Genomic DNA, 18,871 nt, shown 5'->3' on the forward strand with positions numbered 1-18,871 from the left:
ATGACGTGAGGCATGACGACCAAGGCCAGGTGGGCGCCAGCGGGCACAGTGTACCAGTTTCCTCTTTGGTGCTAAGGAGGCAAGCGCAAACGCGGAGTCCCGACGAATCAGCCGAAGGTTTCCATTCCGGTGCAACAAGACCAAGACCGCTAGGACGGCAGGACAGAGGTCATCGCCGAGCCCACCACGGCGTCACGACCAGAGGCTTTTGCAGGCAAAGACTACTTTTGTCAGGATAGCATGTACTAGTTGTCCCCCTTCGAATTTGGCCGTTGTGGGATCCCTTCCCGCCTACATTTGGGAAGAGGACCAAGGCCACTATAAATAGGACCTAGCCACCACCGTAGGAGGGGACGGATCATTCAGATCATCCTCATACCCACCAGTTCATCCGAGCCCAAGAACACCTCTCCTCCTGAGGTTGTTCTCCCACTGTACTAGTTCATCCTCAGCCCCTCGAGGCCAATCCACCACAAAGCAGGAGTAGAGTTTTACACCGTAAGGTGGCTCGAACCTGGGTAAACTGTCGTGTCTCTTTTCCATTCGGTTCGTCGAGCTAGGCCGTGAGATTAGCGAGCAGGCAGACTGGGGAGGACGAGTTCTTCGCACGCACCCCAGAGTTCGAACCTCTCAAGGGTCTGCGGAACCCGAGATCCGACATTTGGCGCGCTAGGTAGGGGTGAGTCGAAGATCCGCCGCTCCGCCCGCTGTGCTCCGCTGTCGGCCCTCATGGCGGACACTCCTCCATCGACCGGATCGACGTGCGCCTTCGGAGGAGACGAGGGCCTCCGAGCTTTCACCCCCGCCCTGCGACGGGTGCAGTGGCCACCCAAGTTCCGGCCGGAACTGCCGCCCCGATACGACGGCGCGGCGGACCCGACAGGCTTCCTCTAAGTGTACGAGGAGGCCATGTTGGTGGCTGGCGGCGACGACAAGGTCATGGCCAACTGGCTTCCCATGGCCCTCGCGGGCGTGCCGCGCGCCTGGCTACTCAGCTTGCCGGGATCCTCTGTGGCTTCCTGGGAGGAGATGCGCGGCCTCTTCATCGCGCGCTTCGCGGCGCCGATGCCCCACGCAGTCGCAGCCCTCGGTGGTTCGCAGGCGCCGCCCTTAGACCGCCACGTCAAGCAGTTCTTTCGCCAAGTGGGTGCCACCCGCGTGCAGCAAGGAGCTCCTCCAGGATGGGCGGCGCCCAAGGCCGACCTCACCATCGACTTAAGGGACCACCCGACGACCACCGCGGGCGCGGGCGCGCTCCTGATGCTCCGCACCCCCACCATCTGCAACGTGGCGGTAACCAAGACCCTCATCGACAGGGGAGCCATCCTCAATGTGCTCTCCATGGAAGCTTTCGGCCTGCTTCACGTGCCCCATGGCCGGCTCCGCCCTACGAAGCCTTTCTCTAGGGTTGTCAACGGCCCCACCAGCCCTCTCGGGCAGATCCGCCTCCCCGTCACCTTCAGCACCCGCGACAACTACCGCACCGAGCTTATCGACTTCGACATCACCCGCATTGGCCTCCCGTACAATGCCATCCTCGGGTACCCGGCCCTCGCCAAGTTCATGGCAGCAACTCATCCTGCCTACAATCTCATGATGATGCCGGAGAGCAGCGGCGTCCTTACTGTGGCCGGAGACACCAAGGAAGCCTTGTTGGCCCTCAAGCTCGCCTTCAGAGCCGCGGCTGTCGTGCGGCCAAGTGAGGAAGGAGCCCCAGAGGCTCCGGGGGCTGCGCCAGCAAAGAAGAAGCAGCTGTTCTCTCAAGACGACGCCGAGATGAAACAGGTATCGGTAGATGAGGACGGGGCATCAGGCGCCACCTTCACCATAGGTGCCGGCCTCCCTTCGGATCAGGAGGAGGCGTTGGTCAGCTTCCTGTGCAAGAACAAAGATGTGTTCGCATGGGAGCCTAAGGATCTGGTCAGGATCCCGAGGGGGATAATCGAACACCACCTGAGGGTGTGCCCCAACGTGTGCCCGGCGAAGCAGAAGGTGCGGCGGGAGTCCACAGAGAAGCACTCGTTCATCGTCCAAGAGACCCGCAAGCTGCAAGATGCTGGTGTCATTCGGGAGGTGCGGTACCCAGAATGGTTAGCGAACCTGGTCGTCGTCCCCAAGAAGGGCGGAAAGGAGCGCATGTGCGTCGACTTCACCAACCTCAACAAGGCCTGCCCTCAGGACCCCTTTCCACTCCCACGTATCGATCAGATTGTCGACTTCACCGCCGAATGCGACATGCTATGCTTCCTGGACGCCTTCTCAGGCTATCAACAAATCAAGATGACGGTGCAAGATGTTGAGAAGACGGCTTTCCTGACCCCATGTGGGGTGTATTGCTACACCTGCATGCCGTTTGGGCTGCGTAACGCCGGAGCAACCTTTCAGGGGCTGATGCACATCGCTTTGGGCCAGCAGCTTGGGAGGAACGCCGAGGCCTATATCGACGACATAGTGGTGAAGTCTCGGGAGGCAAGGACCCTCATGGAGGACCTGGAAGAAACATTCGCTAGTCTGCGCAAGGTGGACCTGCGGCTCAACCCGGAGAAATGTGTGTTTGGCGTCCCCTCCGGCAAGCTGCTGGGCTTTCTGGTGTCACATAGGAGAATCGACGCAAACCCAGAGAAGGTCAAGGCGATAGAAAGGATGAGCCCGCCTCAGACTCTCAAGGAAATGCAAAAGCTGGCAGGCTGTGTGACTTCGCTTGGGCGCTTCATCTCCAAGTTGGGGGAGCGCGCCCTCCCATTCTTCAAGCTGATGAAAAAGAAGGGGTCGTTCGAATGGACTCCAGAGGCTAACGCGGGATTCCAAGACCTCAAGAGGTACCTCACCAGCCCGCCGGTGATGGTGGCGTCGCGTCCTCTGGAGCCTTTGGTGCTTTACCTGTCCGCCACGCCTCACTTTGCCAACGCAGCGCTGGTGGCTGTCCGGGAGGAGCGCCAAGCCAAGGGCCTGCCACGCGACGCCGCGCACCCGGCCAAGGCGGCGTAGCCTCAGGACGGCGTTCCTGAGGCCTTGATACGTCTCCAACGTATCTATAATTTATGAAGTATTCATGCTGTTATTTTACCATTCTTGGATGTTTTACAATCATTTTATAGCAACTTTATATCATTTTTTGGGACTAACCTATTGACCCAGTGCCCAGTGCCAGTTGCTATTTTTGCTTGTTTTTTACATCGTAGGAAATCAATATCAAACGGAGTCCAAATGCAACGAAACTCCACGGAGATTGTTTATGGACCAGAAGACATCCATTGGGCCAGAGAAGCACCTGGGGGGTGCCCCGAGGGGGGCACAACCCACCAGGGCGCGCCAGGGCCCCCTGGCGCGCCCAGGTGAGTTGTGCCCACCTCGGTGGCCTCCCGCACCCCCTCTTTGTACTATAAATTCCCAAATATTCCGAAACCCTTCGGGGTTAACCTAGATCAGAAGTTCTGCCGCCGCAAGGCTCTGTAGCCACCGAAAACAAATCTAGACCCTTTCCGGCACCCTGCCGGAAGGGGGAATCACCGGTGGCCATCTTCATCATCCCGACGGCCACCACGATGAGGAGGGAGTAGTCCACCCTCGGGGCTGAGGGTTTGTACCAGTAGCTATGTGTTTAATCTCTCTCTCTCGTGATCTATATCACGGGCTTTGTTAATATAGATGGATCATATTATGTTTCTCCCCTCTATACTCGTGTTGTGATGAATTGAATCTTTACCCTTTGAAGTTTTGTCTCGTCGGATTGAATATTCAGAGATGAGAACACATGATGTATGTCTTGCGGTATGAATACTTGAGGTGACAATTGGGGTATCATATTGATGCACTTGATGTATGTTATGGCACTCAACTTGCGGATTCCCGAGGTGACGTTGGGGTAATCTATGCATAGGGGTTGATGCACGTTTTTATTATCTTTTCTCCGATAGAAACTTTGGGGTCTCTTTGTAGTTCTTTGTGTGGATTGAGTATTATGAATATGAATTTGCTTTGGTGTTATTTTAGTACGAACTCTTGATTAGATTGATCAGAAACAATAGTTTGCGTTATTTTAGTATGAACTCTAGGATAGATCGAACGGAAAGAATAACTTTGAGGTGGTTTCGTACCCTACAAACATTTTCTATCTTTTGTTCTCCGCTAATAGGAACTCGGGAGTGATTCTTTATTGCACTTTGAGGGATAATCATATGATCCAACTATGTTAGCACTGTTGGGAGATTGCACTAGCGAAAGTACGGACCCTAGGCCTTGTTTTTAAGCATTGCAATGCCGTTTTTGTGCTCGTTTACTATTTTCTACCTTGCTGTTTTTATTTATTCAGATTATAAAAATATATTTCTACCATCATATTACACTTTTATCACCATCTCTTCGCCGAACTAGTGCACCTATACAATTTGCCATTGTATTGGGTGTGTTGGGGACACAAGAGATTTCTTGTATTTGGTTGCAGGGTCGTTTGAGAGAGACCATCTTCATCCTACACCTCTCACGGATTGATAAACCTTAGGTCATCCACTTGAGAGAAAATTGCTACTGTCCTACAAAACTCTGCGCTTGGAGGCCCAACACGTGTCTACAAGAATAAAATTGCGTAGTAGACATCAAGCTCTTTTCTGGTGCCGTTGCCGGGGAGGTGAGTGCTTGACGGTATATCTTTAGATCTTGCAATTGAGTCTTTTAGTTTCTGGTTTTATCACTAGTTTGGTTTATAAAATAAAACTACAAAAAATGGAATTGAGGTTGCATCATATTATTGATCATCTTTATAATATCTTTCTTGAAAATGATGGTTCGGAAAATTGTGCTCAATTGTTAGAAGAAGAAATCAATAAAATGCTTGGCACAAAATATTTGAATGATGAGCATGATTGCAATGTTGTTAGTGTGAATTCTTTGAATATCCAAAATGCTAATGATGATTGCACAAGTCATGACAAAAATGTTTCTTATAAGCATGTCACTTTTTGTGGAGTGAATTAGAGTGCAATTGCACACCAAAAAGGGAAGATAGATTTTGTAAGAAGCATAAATATTTAGAAACGAAAAAGTTGCAAGAGAGGCTAGATGATTGTGCTGAAAGATTTATTTTTTCGCCATCCCTGTGAACTTTGCAATGAACATGGTCATTTAAATCTCCAATGCAAATTCTTTCATGATCAAATCGTGTCCAAAAATTGTGATAACTTGATTACCCTTGAGCATCATAAAGAGCTTAGTCTTCTTTTGGGGTATGAATAAATGAAATGTATAACTAAGGGTATTCCAAAATTTAATCTCGAGAGATTTCTTGATTTTGATCTAGAGGAAATTTATATGTTTTATGCGGTAAATTGCATTGAGAATCCTTATATTGCCAACTATCTAAAGTCAAGAAAACAAATAGAATATGAAGAGAGTACTAATGAAAGGGAAAATATTTCCCAATACCCTCCTAGTGTTTATTATGATGAATCAGGTAACGAGGAGGAGCTTCATATCCAACCAATCTCATCAATAAGAAGCATGAAAAGATTAATTAAACCCACACACGATGTGGTGAAGAAGAAGAAAAGAAGAAAGAGTAGAGGTAAAAAGGTATCTCTCCCAAATAATGTTGCTCCTATTATTGTTGTGCCTCATGAAAATGAATGAAAAATAATTATGGAAGATGATGCACTTGATGATGATTTTGTTATGCCTATTGCTTGTTGTGATAATTATGATTGGCAAGATGATGATATCCCTTATGATCTTGAAAATCTTTTTAGCACTTGCTTGGAAGAATATGATAATAATGTTTGCTATACTATTGGTGCCATTCATGCTATTGATAAGAATGATTGTGATGATATGCAAAACCACAAGCTTGGGGATGCTATGTATAATGAGTATGACATGTTTGAAGATTTATTTGCTGGAAATAATGCTTGTCCTAAGCTTGGGGATGCTTTTCTTAATAAATATGATCCCTTGATTCCTTCTACTTTCGATAAGAAAATTTATTATGATGATAGCATGCCTCCTATTTATGATGATTACATTGATAAAAGTGGGTTTGGAAGAGTGTCAACTCTAGGTAGTAGTGATCCCACTACTTTGGAGTGTGTTGAATCTTATTAAAATATTGATGAAAGTGGATTTGGAGAGGTCGTGACTTTCTTTAGTGATACATCCACTATTTTGGAAGAGGTTTCAATTGATTATGACAATGAAGTTGCTATCTATGATGATTATTATGATGACATGTATGCCATAAAGAGTGATAAATCTTATATGCTTGTGCATCATGAAAAGAGTGCGGTATGTGATGGTTATATTGTTGAATCCATTCATGATGTTTCTGAAAATTATTATGAGGAAGGGACTTATGCTCTTACATATCTCAATAATATCAAGTTTCTTCTCTATGTGTTGATTGTTTTGAAGTTGCACTTGTTTTGCCTTCCTATGCTAGTTGATTCTTGCTCCCATAAGTTGTTTGCTCACAAAATTCCTATGCATAGGAAGTAGGTTAGACCTAAATGTGCTAGTCATATGCTTCATGATGCTCTCTTTATATTTCAATTTTTTTATGCGAGCATCATTGAAATCATCATGCCTAGCTTAAAAGGCATTAAAGAAAAACGCTTGTTGGGAGACAACCCAACACTTTTACCTACTGTTTTTGTGTGTTCACATGATTAATCTACGTTAGTAATCATGTTTTATTGCTTTTGTTTCAATAACGTGCCAAGTAAAGCCTTTAGGATCATGTTGGGTGATAGTTGAATTGACCCTGCTGAAAAACAGAAACTTTTATGCTCACGAAAATAAGTCTCATTTTTAACAGAAGAGTGCTTTTGAGTTGATTCTTTTTGAAGAAGTTTAATATGCAAATTTCTCACATGGTCCTAATTTTTTCATAATTTTTGGAGTAGTAGAACTATGGTATTTATCCAGATCATTACAGACTGTTCTGTTTTTGACGGATTCTGTTTTCAATGCATAGTTTGCTTGCTTTCTAGTTTCTATGGCTTATATTGCTCAATATAAATTGTGGAAATGATGAGTTACAGTAGGCATTGTGTGGAAACAATTATGAATATTGTCTTTGACAGTACCAAAGAGAAATCGTTTGCTCTTTATCATACTAACCTATCTCACAAAGTTCCGTTAAGTTTTGTGTGATTGAAGTTTTCAAGATTTGGGTGAGATGACGATATGAGGAGAATAAGGAGTGAAAAGGCACCCCAAGGTAATATCCAAGGAAGATCCAAGCAACTAAGCTTGGGGATGCCCCGGAAGGCATCCCCTCTTTCGTTTTCAACATTATCGGTAACCTCACTTGGAGCTATGTTTTCGTTCGTCACATGATATGTGTTTTGCTTGGAGCGTCAATTTATTTTGTTAGAATTTGCTTTCTGTTATTTAGAATAATGTTTTGCATATTTTATTTCAATAAAATTGAAAATGATAGCCTTTGCCATGCTTATTTTGTAAGTATACATGTTGCTGTTTCAAAACAGAAAGCTTACCGCTGTTGCAAAAATTCCCTAGAAAAGTCAGAATGTGATAAAATGTTAAAACTTTTTGCATAATAAGCTCTGATAAATTCTCTACAGTGTGGTAAAATTTTCATAATTTTTGGAGTTAGGGAAGTATGATGAATCTTGCATTCTTTACAGGCTGTACTGTTTTGGCAGATTGCTGTTATGTTTGCATTGTTTGTATATGTTTGCTTGTTTAATGATTCTATTTGAGGATAGGAGTATTAAATATGCAGAGGCATTTAGTATGATATGTTGAATAATAATTTTAGTGATTTTCTACAATAGAGAATGATAAGGTTTTTGCATTGGTTTATACTAACTTATCTCATGAGTTCTTGTTGAGTTTTGTGTGGATGAAGCTTTTGAGATTTAGGAAAACCGTGATATGAGAAGAATTAAGGAGACAGAAAAGCTCAAGCTTGAGGATTCCCAAGGCATCCCAAGATAATATTCAAGAAGTCTTAAGCATCTAAGCTTGGGGATGCCCTGGTGGGCATCCCACCTTTTTCCTTCAACAATTATCGGTTAGTATCGGTTGAGCCTAAATTTTTGCTTCTTCACATGATGTGTGCTATCCTTGGAATGTAATTTTATTTTGTTTTGCTTGCTGTTTTAATAAAGTACTTAGATCTGAAAGTTTTTAAATAAAATAGAGTCCTCAAATAGTTCCCAAGGAGGCTAAGTAAGCGGCATTCACATCCCGTCAACGAAGTTCTTTTATTTGGAATTGCTCTTGTGCTTCACTAATATCCTATGAGTAAATTGTTGAATAAATTGAATGTCATGACGTTGAAATCATATCATGCCTAGTGGTAGCTTCACATTGGGTTTAGAAAGTGAAATCTTTTGAGGCTTGACAATCACAATATTGGTCATACAAGCAATTCACGAATAATTAGTATAAGGAAGAGAACTTTCACATGCAAATACACTATCTTGGAAATCTTTTGTGATTGTGAGCCCCCATCAAAATATTATATGAAAAAATTGTTGACCTTGGACAAGGAAGACAACGTAATGGTTTATGTGTGTTCATATTCACATAGTAGTTATATTGTCATAGATCCTTCAACATGTGGTGCTTGCCCCCCATCTTTGCTAGCCAAAAAATCCGCACTAAGTAGAGATACTACTTGTGCATCCAAAAACCCTTAAACCCAAATCTTATTTTCAAGAGTCCACCATACCTACCTAAGGATTGAGCAAGATCCTTCAAATAAGTTGTCATCGGTGCAATAAGGCAATAAAAATTGCTTCTAAAAGTGTTAGATCATTTAGTGTAAGAGAAAATTGAGCGTTGTACAAACTTGTGATGGCAAAGCAATAAAAGCGACGGACTGCATAATAAAGGTTGCTATCATAAGGGGCAATATAACGTGACGTTCTTTTGCACTAAGGGGTTTAGCATACAAACAAATAAGCGCATGGCAACCTCTGCTTCCCTCTGCGAAAGGCTTATCTTTTAATTTTCAGTATTTATTTTTATGCAAAGAGTCAAAGTTATTCTCTCTATTCCCTTTTTATTTTTCTATTTTGGCAAGCATCATGTGGTGAGGAAAAATCTAGGCACATATGTCCAGTTGAATATGGGTAGCATAAGTTATTATTGTTGACATCACCCCTGAGGTGAATACGTTGGGAGGCAAAACAATAAGCTCCTATCTTTCTATGTGTCCGGTTGAAACGTTTTGCTCATGTGTATGCAGTGAGTGTTAGCAATCATAGAAGACTATATGATGGTTGAGTATGTGGAGCTCTTACTTAGACTCTGTTGAATAAGTTGAATTGCAATCGCTCGGTCACTAAGAACATAGGTTGTTGGGTTTCAAGAGAATTGATTGTTTGAACCTTAACATGTGAATTGGTTGCCATTATAACATGAGAAGTTTTATGAGAAATAATTGTTGTTATGATGCTAGAAAAAGTGATTGAAATTATCATTGATCAAACTTATGCACTTTGCTAGCATTCACACTTCATAAATTATTTCTTTTATCATTTACCTACTCGAGGACGAGTAAGAATTAAGCTTGGGGATGCTGATACGTCTCCAACGTATCTATAATTTATGAAGTATTCATGATGTTATTTTACCATTCTTGGATATTTTATAATCATTTTATAGCAACTTTATATCATTTTTTGGTACAAACCTATTGACCCAGTGCCCGGTGCTAGTTGTTGTTTTTGCTTGTTTTTTTACATCGCAGGAAATCAATATCAAACGGAGTCCAAATGCAACGAAACTCCACGGAGATTTTTTATGGACTAGAAGACATCCATTGGGCCAAAGAAGCACCTCGGGGTGCCCCGAGGGGGGCACAACCCACCAGGGCGCGCCAGGGCCCCCTGGCGCACCCAGGTGGGTTGTGCCCACCTTAGTGGCCTCCTGCACCCCCTCTTTGCACTATAAATTCCCAAATATTCTGAAACCCTTCGGGGTTAACCTAGATCAGAAGTTCCACCGCCGCAAGGCTGTGTAGCCACCTAAAACCAATCTAGACCCTTTCCGGCACCCTGCCGGAGGGAGGAATCATCTCCGGTGGCCATCTTCATCATCCCAGCGGCCACCACGATGAGGAGGGAGTAGTCCACCCTCGGGGCTGAGGGTTTGTACCCATAGCTATGTGTTTAATCTCTCTCTCTCGTGATCTACATCATGGGCTTTGTTAATATAGATGGATCATATGATGTTTCTCCCTCTATACTCTTGTTGTGATAAACTGAATCTTTACCCTTTGAAGTTTTGTCTTGTCGTATTGAATATTCGGAGATGATAACACATGATGTATGTCTTGCGGTATGAATACTTGAGGTGAAAATTGGGGTATCATATTGATTCACTTGATGTATGTTATGGCACTGAACTTGCGGATTCCCGAGGTGACGTTGGGGTAATCTATGCATAGGGGTTGATGCACATTTTTATTATCTTTTCTCCGATAGAAACTTTGGGGTCTCTTTGTAGTTCTTTGTGTGGATTGAGTATTATGAATATAAATTTTCTTTGGTGTATTTTAGTACGAACTCTTGATTAGATTGATCGGAAAGAATAGCTTGCGTTATTTTAGTACGGACTCTAGGTTAGATCGAACGGAAAGAATAGCTTTGAGGTGGTTTCGTACCCTACAAACATTTTCTATCTTTTGTTCCCCGCTAATAGGAACTCGGGAGTGATTCTTTATTGCACTTTGAGGGATAATCATATGATCCAACTATGTTAGCACTGTTGGGAGATTGCACTAGCGAAAGTACAGACCCCAGGCCTTGTTTTTAAGCATTGCAATACCGTTTTTGTGCCCGTTTACTATTTGCTACCTTGCTGTTTTTATTTATTCAGATTATAAACATATATTTCTACAATCAATATTACACTTTTATCACCATCTCTTCGCCGAACTAGTGCACCTATACAATTTGCCATTGTATTGTGTGTGTTGGGGACACAAGAGATTTCTTGTATTTGGTTGTAGGGTCATTTGAGAGAGACCATCTTCATCCTACACCTCTCACAGATTGATAACCTTAGGTCATCCACTTGAGGGAAAATTGCTACTGTCCTACAAAACTTTGCGCTTCGAGGCCCAACACGTGTCTACAAGAATAAAGTTGCATAGTAGATATCAGGCCTTGGAGGAACCAACAGATGACCAGGCTCCTCAGGACGGCGCTCCTGAGGCCCTGGCTGCTCCAACTGACGGCCAAGCTTCTGAGGTCCTCCAGCCTCAGGAGGCACCAAACCCCACCAACACTTCTGCCCTCGTCGAGCACCCGGTGTACTTCGTCAGCACGGTGCTGCGCGACGCATGGGCACACTACCCCATGCTGCAAAAGCTCTTGCTCGCGCTCCTTGTCGCCTCCCGCAAGCTGCGCCACTACTTCCAAGGCCACCCCATCAAGGTTGTCTCGGCTTACCCACTGGAGAGAGTGCTCCGGAGACCCAACGCTGTGGGGAGAGTCTCCAAATGGAACATCGAATTGCACATTTCAGTTGGAGTTCAGCACCACCAGGGTGATCAAGGGTGCTGCACTCACCGACTTCGTGGCGGAATGGACCGACATTCCTAGCCCCTAAGCAGGCGAGGACCGACCCCTCTCACCAGGAAGCGAGGCACCAGACGGCTGGGTCATGTACTTCGACGGCTCCTTCGCGCGTCAGGGCGCGGGGGCTGGAGTCGTTCTCATCTCGCCCACCCAGGAGAAGCTCTATGTCGTCGTGCAGCTTTGCTTCCAGCAGGGCGAGAAGGTCTCCCGCGGAGTACGAAGGCTTGATCGACGGTCTCAAGGCTGCGGCAACCTTGGGAGTGAAGTGCCTCACCATCAAGGGCGACTCCCAGCTCCTCGTCAACTTCTCCAACAAAGTATACGAGCCGAAGGATGAGCACATGGAGGCATACCTCGCGGAGGTACGCAAAATTGAGAAACAATTCTTGGGCCTGGAACTGCAGCATGTGCCTCGCGGAACGAACAAGGAAGCCGACGGCATCGCCAAGAGGGCGTCCAGGCGTCTGCCTCAGGAGCCCGGCGTCTTCGAAGAGCGGCTCTTCAAGCCTTCAGCAACCCCTCCTGCTGCGGAGCCAACACCGCCTCAAGAGGAGCTCCCCCCAGCGCCCCTCTCAGGAGCCCCCGCTTGTGGCCCGACCTCGGGAGCGCGTCTGCTCCTCGCGCTCCAGCCTCAGGAGGGGTGCTGGACCGAAGAGTTCAAGGCATACCCGCTTCAGGGGACCTTGCCAGAGAAGGAGGAAGATGCGGAGCGCGTGGCTCGACAGGTCACTGCCTACTGCATTCAGGACGGTGAGCTTTATCGGAAACGACCAAACGATGTTTCTCTGCGATGCATCTCCAGGGAGCAGGGATGCGAGCTGTTGGCCGACATACACGGCGGGGACAGCGGGCATCACTCGTCATCGCGCACCCTCATGGGCAAGGCGTTCTGCAGCAGATTCTACTGTCCCACAGCGCTCAATGATGCCGCCGAGCTGGTGAGATCCTGTGAAGCCTGCCAGTTCCATGCCAAGCAAATCCACCAGCCTGCTCAGGGTCTCCAGACCATCCCGCTTTCATGGCCGTGCGCGGTCTGGGGGCTGGACATTTTGGGCCCGTTCCCTCGAGCGCCCGGGGGCTACCGCTACCTCTACATCGCCATCGACAAGTTCACCAAGTGGGTGGAGGTGAAGGCTGTCCGCACCATCCCAGCCGGCTCGGCAGTCAAGTTCATCAAGGGCCTCGTGAGTTAGTTCGGAGTCCCTAATCGCATCATCACCGACAATGGCTCACAGTTCACTAGCAACCTCTTCAAAACATATTGTGCTAACATTGGAACGTAGATATGCTACGCCTCAATGGCACACCCCAGGAGCAACGGCCAAGCCCAGTGCGCCAACGCGGAGGTCCTGAGAGGCCTCAAGGCAAGAACCTTCAAGAAGAAGCTCGAGGCCTGCAGCAGGGGCTGGTTGGACGAGCTCCAGTCTGTGTTGTGGTCCATCCGCACAACCGCGACCAAGCCAACGGGCGAGACTCCATTCTTCCTCGTCTACGGAGCCGAAGCGGTTCTGCCACACGAGGTCAGGCATCGCTCCGCGTGGGTCTTGGCGTTTGACGAGGCACGCCAGGATGCCTCGCGGGGGATGGACATCGTGCTAGGGGAGGAACGCCGCCGTCAAGCCTCGCTCCGAGCGGCAAGGTACCAGCAGGTGCTGCAGCGATACCACTGCTACAGCGTCCGCTCCAGGATGCTCGAGGTGGGTGATCTCGTCCTGAGGCAGGTGCTCTCCAGGGAGGGGCTGCATAAGCTCTCACCCATGTGGGAGGGCCTGTTCAGGATCGCCCGTGTCTCCAGGCCTGGCGCCGCGCGCCTGGAGATGCAGGACGGGGTCCCCATCCAGAACGCCTGGAACATCCAGCACCTCCGGAAGTTCTGCCCATGAAGCAAGGCTCAGTGCCTGTGAAGGTCTCCGCTCGTGACACTCTCACGTAATAATGAGTGGGGCTATACATGCCCCTGAGTCTCCGGAGAGCCGCCCTCGGGCCTCGGGAGCTCCCTCCCACGTCCTAGTGGCAGCACTTAGCTCCACACTGGTGAGAAGACTAGTCTAGGTGCCAGACGCGGCTGTTCTTTTGTTTGCTTTCTATAGTTGGTTTGCAAACTTTTTAATGGAATTTGGAGTTCTAGCGTTTCTCAAGTACCAAGTTGGATTTTCTCTTTGTGCTTCGTTCGCATTTTTGCCCTGGCTCAGGGGGAGCGGCAGTTGCCCGTCGCTCCTCCTCACGCGCCTCGCGCGGGGGCTGGGTAGGTGTGTGCGTGCGCTGGGCTCGCCCGCGCCGCGAGCACACCTCGCCAAAGCCTTGTCGCCCCAGAGCTTCGACATCCTTGATCTTCGCGAGGCGCCCTTGAATGAGCTCGTGATATGCGCACCCTCTTATGTCCGTGCCCCCCTGGTAGCGCGATGCGGTGCACTAAGCCACGACCATTTGAGGGCTCGCGCAAGGAAGAGCAGGGCACCCATCAGGTTTTCTAACAACTCTGCAGCCTTACGACTTCTCCCGAGGCCAATGGATCCTGAGTCAGCAGCAAGGGGCTTCACCAGATGCCGAGGGGCGCGCCCTCACGAGGTGGGAAACTACCACGAGTGTATCAAGCTAAGTTATCCTACCGCACTTACTCAGAACATGGGTATCATGGCATAACATCAGAACGATAAGCATAGCATAGTGGCACAAGTACCATGGTTCATTACACGCCCCAGTAGGGCCCTCTACTTTTTTCGAAATGCAGGAGAAAGGAAAGTTAAACAAAGGCGGCCCGCATGACCGCAGCAGTTCCCGAGGCCTGGCTCCGGTGGCCCCGGGGCTCAGTCCGAGCCTTCCTCCCGCTTCACTAGAGCGTGGCGACGAGACGACCCGCCACCTTCCCCGATGCGAGCACGGCGACGTGGCGGCTGGTGATGACCCACAAGTATAGGGGATCTATCGTAGTCCTTTCGATAAGTAAGAGTGTCGAACCCAACGAGGAGCAGAAGGAAATGACAAGCGGTTTTCAGTAAGGTATTCTCTGCAAGCACTGAAATTATCGGTAATAGATAGTTTTGTGATAAGGTAATTTGTAACGGGTAACAAGTAAAAAAAGTAAACAAGGTGCAGCAAGGTGGCCCAATCCTTTTTGTGGCAAAGGATAAGCTTGGACAAACTCTTATATAGAGAAAAGCGCTCCCGAGGACACATGGGAATTATCGTCAAGCTAGTTTTCATCACGCCCATATGATTCGCGTTCGATACTTTGATAATTTGATATGTGGGTGGACTGGTGCTTGGGTGCTGTCCTTACTTGGACAAGAATCCCACTTATGATTAACTCCTATTGCAATCATCCGCAACTACAAAAGAAGTATTAAGGTAAACCTAACCATAACATGAAACATATGGATCCAAATCAGCCCCTTACGAAGCAACGCATAAACTAGGGTTTAAGCTTCTGTCAATCTAGCAACCCATCATCTACTTATTACTTCCCAATGCCTTCCTCTAGGCCCAAACAATGGTGAAGTGTCATGTAGTCGACGTTCACATGACACCACTAGAGGAGAGACAACATACATCTCATCAAAATATCGAACGAATACCAAATTCACATGACTACTTATTGCAAGACTTCTCCCATGTCCTCAGGAACAAACGTAACTACTCACAAATCATATTCATGTTCATAATCAGAGGGGTATTAATATGCATAAAGGATCTGAACATATGATCTTCCACCAAGTAAACCAACTAGCATCAACTACAAGGAGTAATCAACACTACTAGCAACCTACAGGTACCAATCTGAGGTTTTGATACAAAGATTGGATACAAGAGATGAACTAGGGTTTGAGAGGAGATGGTGCTGTTGGGGAACGTAGCAATAATTCAAAATTTTCTACGCATCACCAAGATCAATCTATGGAGTTTACTAGCAACGAGAGGGGAGGAGTGCATCTACATACCCTTGTAGATCGTGAGCGGAAGCGTTCAAGAGAACGGGGTTGATGGAGTCGTACTCGTCGTGATCCAAATCACCGATGATCCAAGCGCCGAACGGACGGCACCTCCGCGTTCAACACACGTACGGAGCGGTGACGTCTCCCACGCCTTGATCCAGCAAGGAGGAGGGAGAGGTTTAGGAAGAAGGCTCCAACAGCAGCACGACGGCGTGGTGGTGGTGGAGTGACAGTTCTCCGGCAGGGCTTCGCCAAGCACACGCGGAAGAGGAGAGGTGTTGGGGAGGGGAGGGGCTGCGCCTTGGATGTTGTATTGCAGCCCTCCCCTCACCCCTCTATTTATAGGGAGAAGGAGGAAGGGAGCCGGCCCCTCTATATGGGATCTAGAGGGGGGCGGCGACCAAGGGGGAGGTGGCTTGCCCCCCAAGCAAGGGGGGGGGCGCCCCCTTTAGGGTTCCCCCAAACCCTAGGCGCATGGGCCCTAGGGGGTTTGGCGCCCCAGCCCACTTAGGGGCTGGTTCCCTTCCACCTACAACCCATAAGGCCCTCCGGGGCAGGTGGACCCTCCCGGTGGATCCCCGGAACCCCTTCGGTGGTCCCGGTACAATACCGGCATACCCCCGAACACTTCCGGTGACCGTACGGTGACCTCCCATATATAAATCTTTACCTTCGGACCATTCCGGAACTCCTCGTGACGTCCGGGATCTCATCCGGGACTCCAAACAACATTCGGTAATCACATACAAACCTTCCTTATAACCCTAGCGTCATCGAACCTTAAGTGTGTAGACCCTACGGGTTCGGGAATCATACAGACATGACCGAGACACCTCTCTAGCCAATAACCAACAGCGCGATCTGGATACCCATGTTGGCTCCCACATGTTCCGCGATGATCTCATCGGATGAACCACGATGTCGGGGATTCAATCAATCCCGTATACAATTCCCTTCATCAATCGGTACGTTACTTGCCCGAGATTCGATCGTCGGTATCCCAATACCTCGTTCAATCTTGTTACCGGCAAGTCACTTTACTCGTTCCGTAATGCATGATCCCGTGACTAACTACTTAGTCACATTGGGCTCATTATGATGATGCAATACCGAGTGGGCCCAGAGATACCTCTCCGTCATACTGAGTGACAAATCCCAGTCTCGATCCGTGCCAACCCAACAGACACTTTCGGAGATACCTGTAGTGCACCTTTACAGCCACCCAGTTACGTTGTGACGTTTGGTACACCCAAAGCATTCCTACGGTATCCGGGAGTCGCACAATCTCATGGTCTAAGGAAATGATACTTGACATTAGAAAAGCTCTTAGCAAACGAACTACACGATCTTGTGCTATGCTTAGGATTGGGTCTTGTCCATCACATCATTCTCCTAATGATGTGATCCCGTTATCAATGACATCCAATGTCCATGGTCAGGAAACCATAACCATCTATTGATCAACGAGCTAGTCAACTAGAGGCTTACTATGGACATGTTGTGGTCTATGTATTCACACATGTATTACGGTTTCCAGTTAATACAATTATAGCATGAACAATAGACAATTATCATGAACAAGGAAATACAATAATAACCATTTTATTATTGCCTCTAGGGCATATTTCCAACAGTCTCCCACTTGCACTAGAGTCAATAATCTAGTTCACATCACTATGTGATTGTAATGAATCCAACACCCATGGGGTTTGTTCATATCTCGCTTGTGAGAGAGGTTTTTTTAGTCAACGGGTCTGAACCTTCCAGATCCGTGTGTGCTTTACAAATCTCTATGTCATCTTGTAGACGCAGCTACCACGCGCTACTTGGAGCTATTCCAAATAACTGCTCTACTATACGAATCCGGTTTACTACTCAGAGTCATCCGGATTAGTGTCAAAGTTTGCATCGACGTAACCCTTTACGACGAACTCTTTTACCACCTCCATAATCGAGGAAATTCCTTAATCCACTAGATACTAAGAATAAGTTCAACCACTGCCATGTGATCCATTCCCGGATCACTATTGTACCCCTTGACTAACTCATGGCAAGGCACACTTCAGGTGCGGTACACAGCATAGCATACTGTAGAGCCTACGTCTAAAGCATAGGGGACGACCTTCGTCCTTTCTCTCTCTTCTGCCGTGGTCAGGTCTTGAGTCTTACTCAATACTCACGCCTTGTAACACAGCCAAGAACTCCTTCTTTGCTGATCTATTTTGAACTCCTACAAAATCTTGTCACGGTATGTATTCATTTGAAAGTACTATTAAGCGTTTTTTATCTATCCTTATGGATCTTGATGCTCAATGTTCAAGTAGCTTAATCCAGGTTTTCCATTGAAAAACACTTTTCAAATAACCCTGTATGCTTTCCAGAAATTCTACATTATTTCTGGTCAACAATATGTTAACAACATATACTCATCAAAAATTCTAGAGTGCTCCCACTCACTTCTTTGGAAATACAAGTTTCTCATAAACTTTGTAAAAACCCAAAATCTTTGATCATCTCATCAAAGCGTACATTCCAACTCCGAGATGCTTACTCCAGTCCTTAGAAGGATTGCTGGAGCTTTGCATACTTGTTAGCATCTTTCAGGATTGACAAAACCTTCTGGTTGTATCACAACCTTTCCTCAAGAAAATCGTCGAGGAAACAATGGTTTTTGACATCCTATCTGCAAGATTTCATAAATAATGCAGTAACTGCTAATATAATTCCAACAGACTCTTAGCATCGCTACGAGTGAGAAAATCTCATCGTAGTCAACTCCTTGAACTTGTCGGAAAACATCTTAACGACAAGTCGAGCTTTCTTAATGGTGATACTTACCATGATTGTCTGTCTTCCCTTTTAAAATCCATGTGTACCCAACAGCCTTACGGCCATCAAGTAGTTCTTTCAAAGTCTATACTTTGTTTTCATACATGGATCCTCTCGGTTTTATGGCCTCAAGCCATTCGTCGGAATCTGGGCCCACCATCGCTTCTCCATAGCTCGTAGGTTCATAGTTGTCTAGCAACATGACTTCCAAGACAGGATTACGTACCACTCTGAAGTAGTACGCATCCTTGTCGTCCTACGAGGTTTGGTAGTGACTTGATCCAAAGTTTCATGATCACTATCATAAGCTTCCACTTCAATTGGTGTCGGTGCCATAGGAACAACTTCCTGTGCCCTGCTACACACTAGTTGAAGTGACGGTTCAATAACCTCATCAAGTCTCCACCATCCTCCCACTCAATTCTTTCGAGAGAAACTTTTCCTCGAGAAAGGACCCGTTTCTAGAAACAATCACTTTTGCTTCCAGATCTGAAATAGGAGGTATACCCAACTGTTTTGGGTATTCTATGAAGATGCATTTATCCACTTTGGGTTCGAGCTTAT

This window comes from Triticum aestivum, chromosome 7D (assembly GCF_018294505.1).
Source record: "Triticum aestivum cultivar Chinese Spring chromosome 7D, IWGSC CS RefSeq v2.1, whole genome shotgun sequence".
In the NCBI taxonomy this organism is placed as follows: domain Eukaryota; kingdom Viridiplantae; phylum Streptophyta; class Magnoliopsida; order Poales; family Poaceae; genus Triticum; species Triticum aestivum.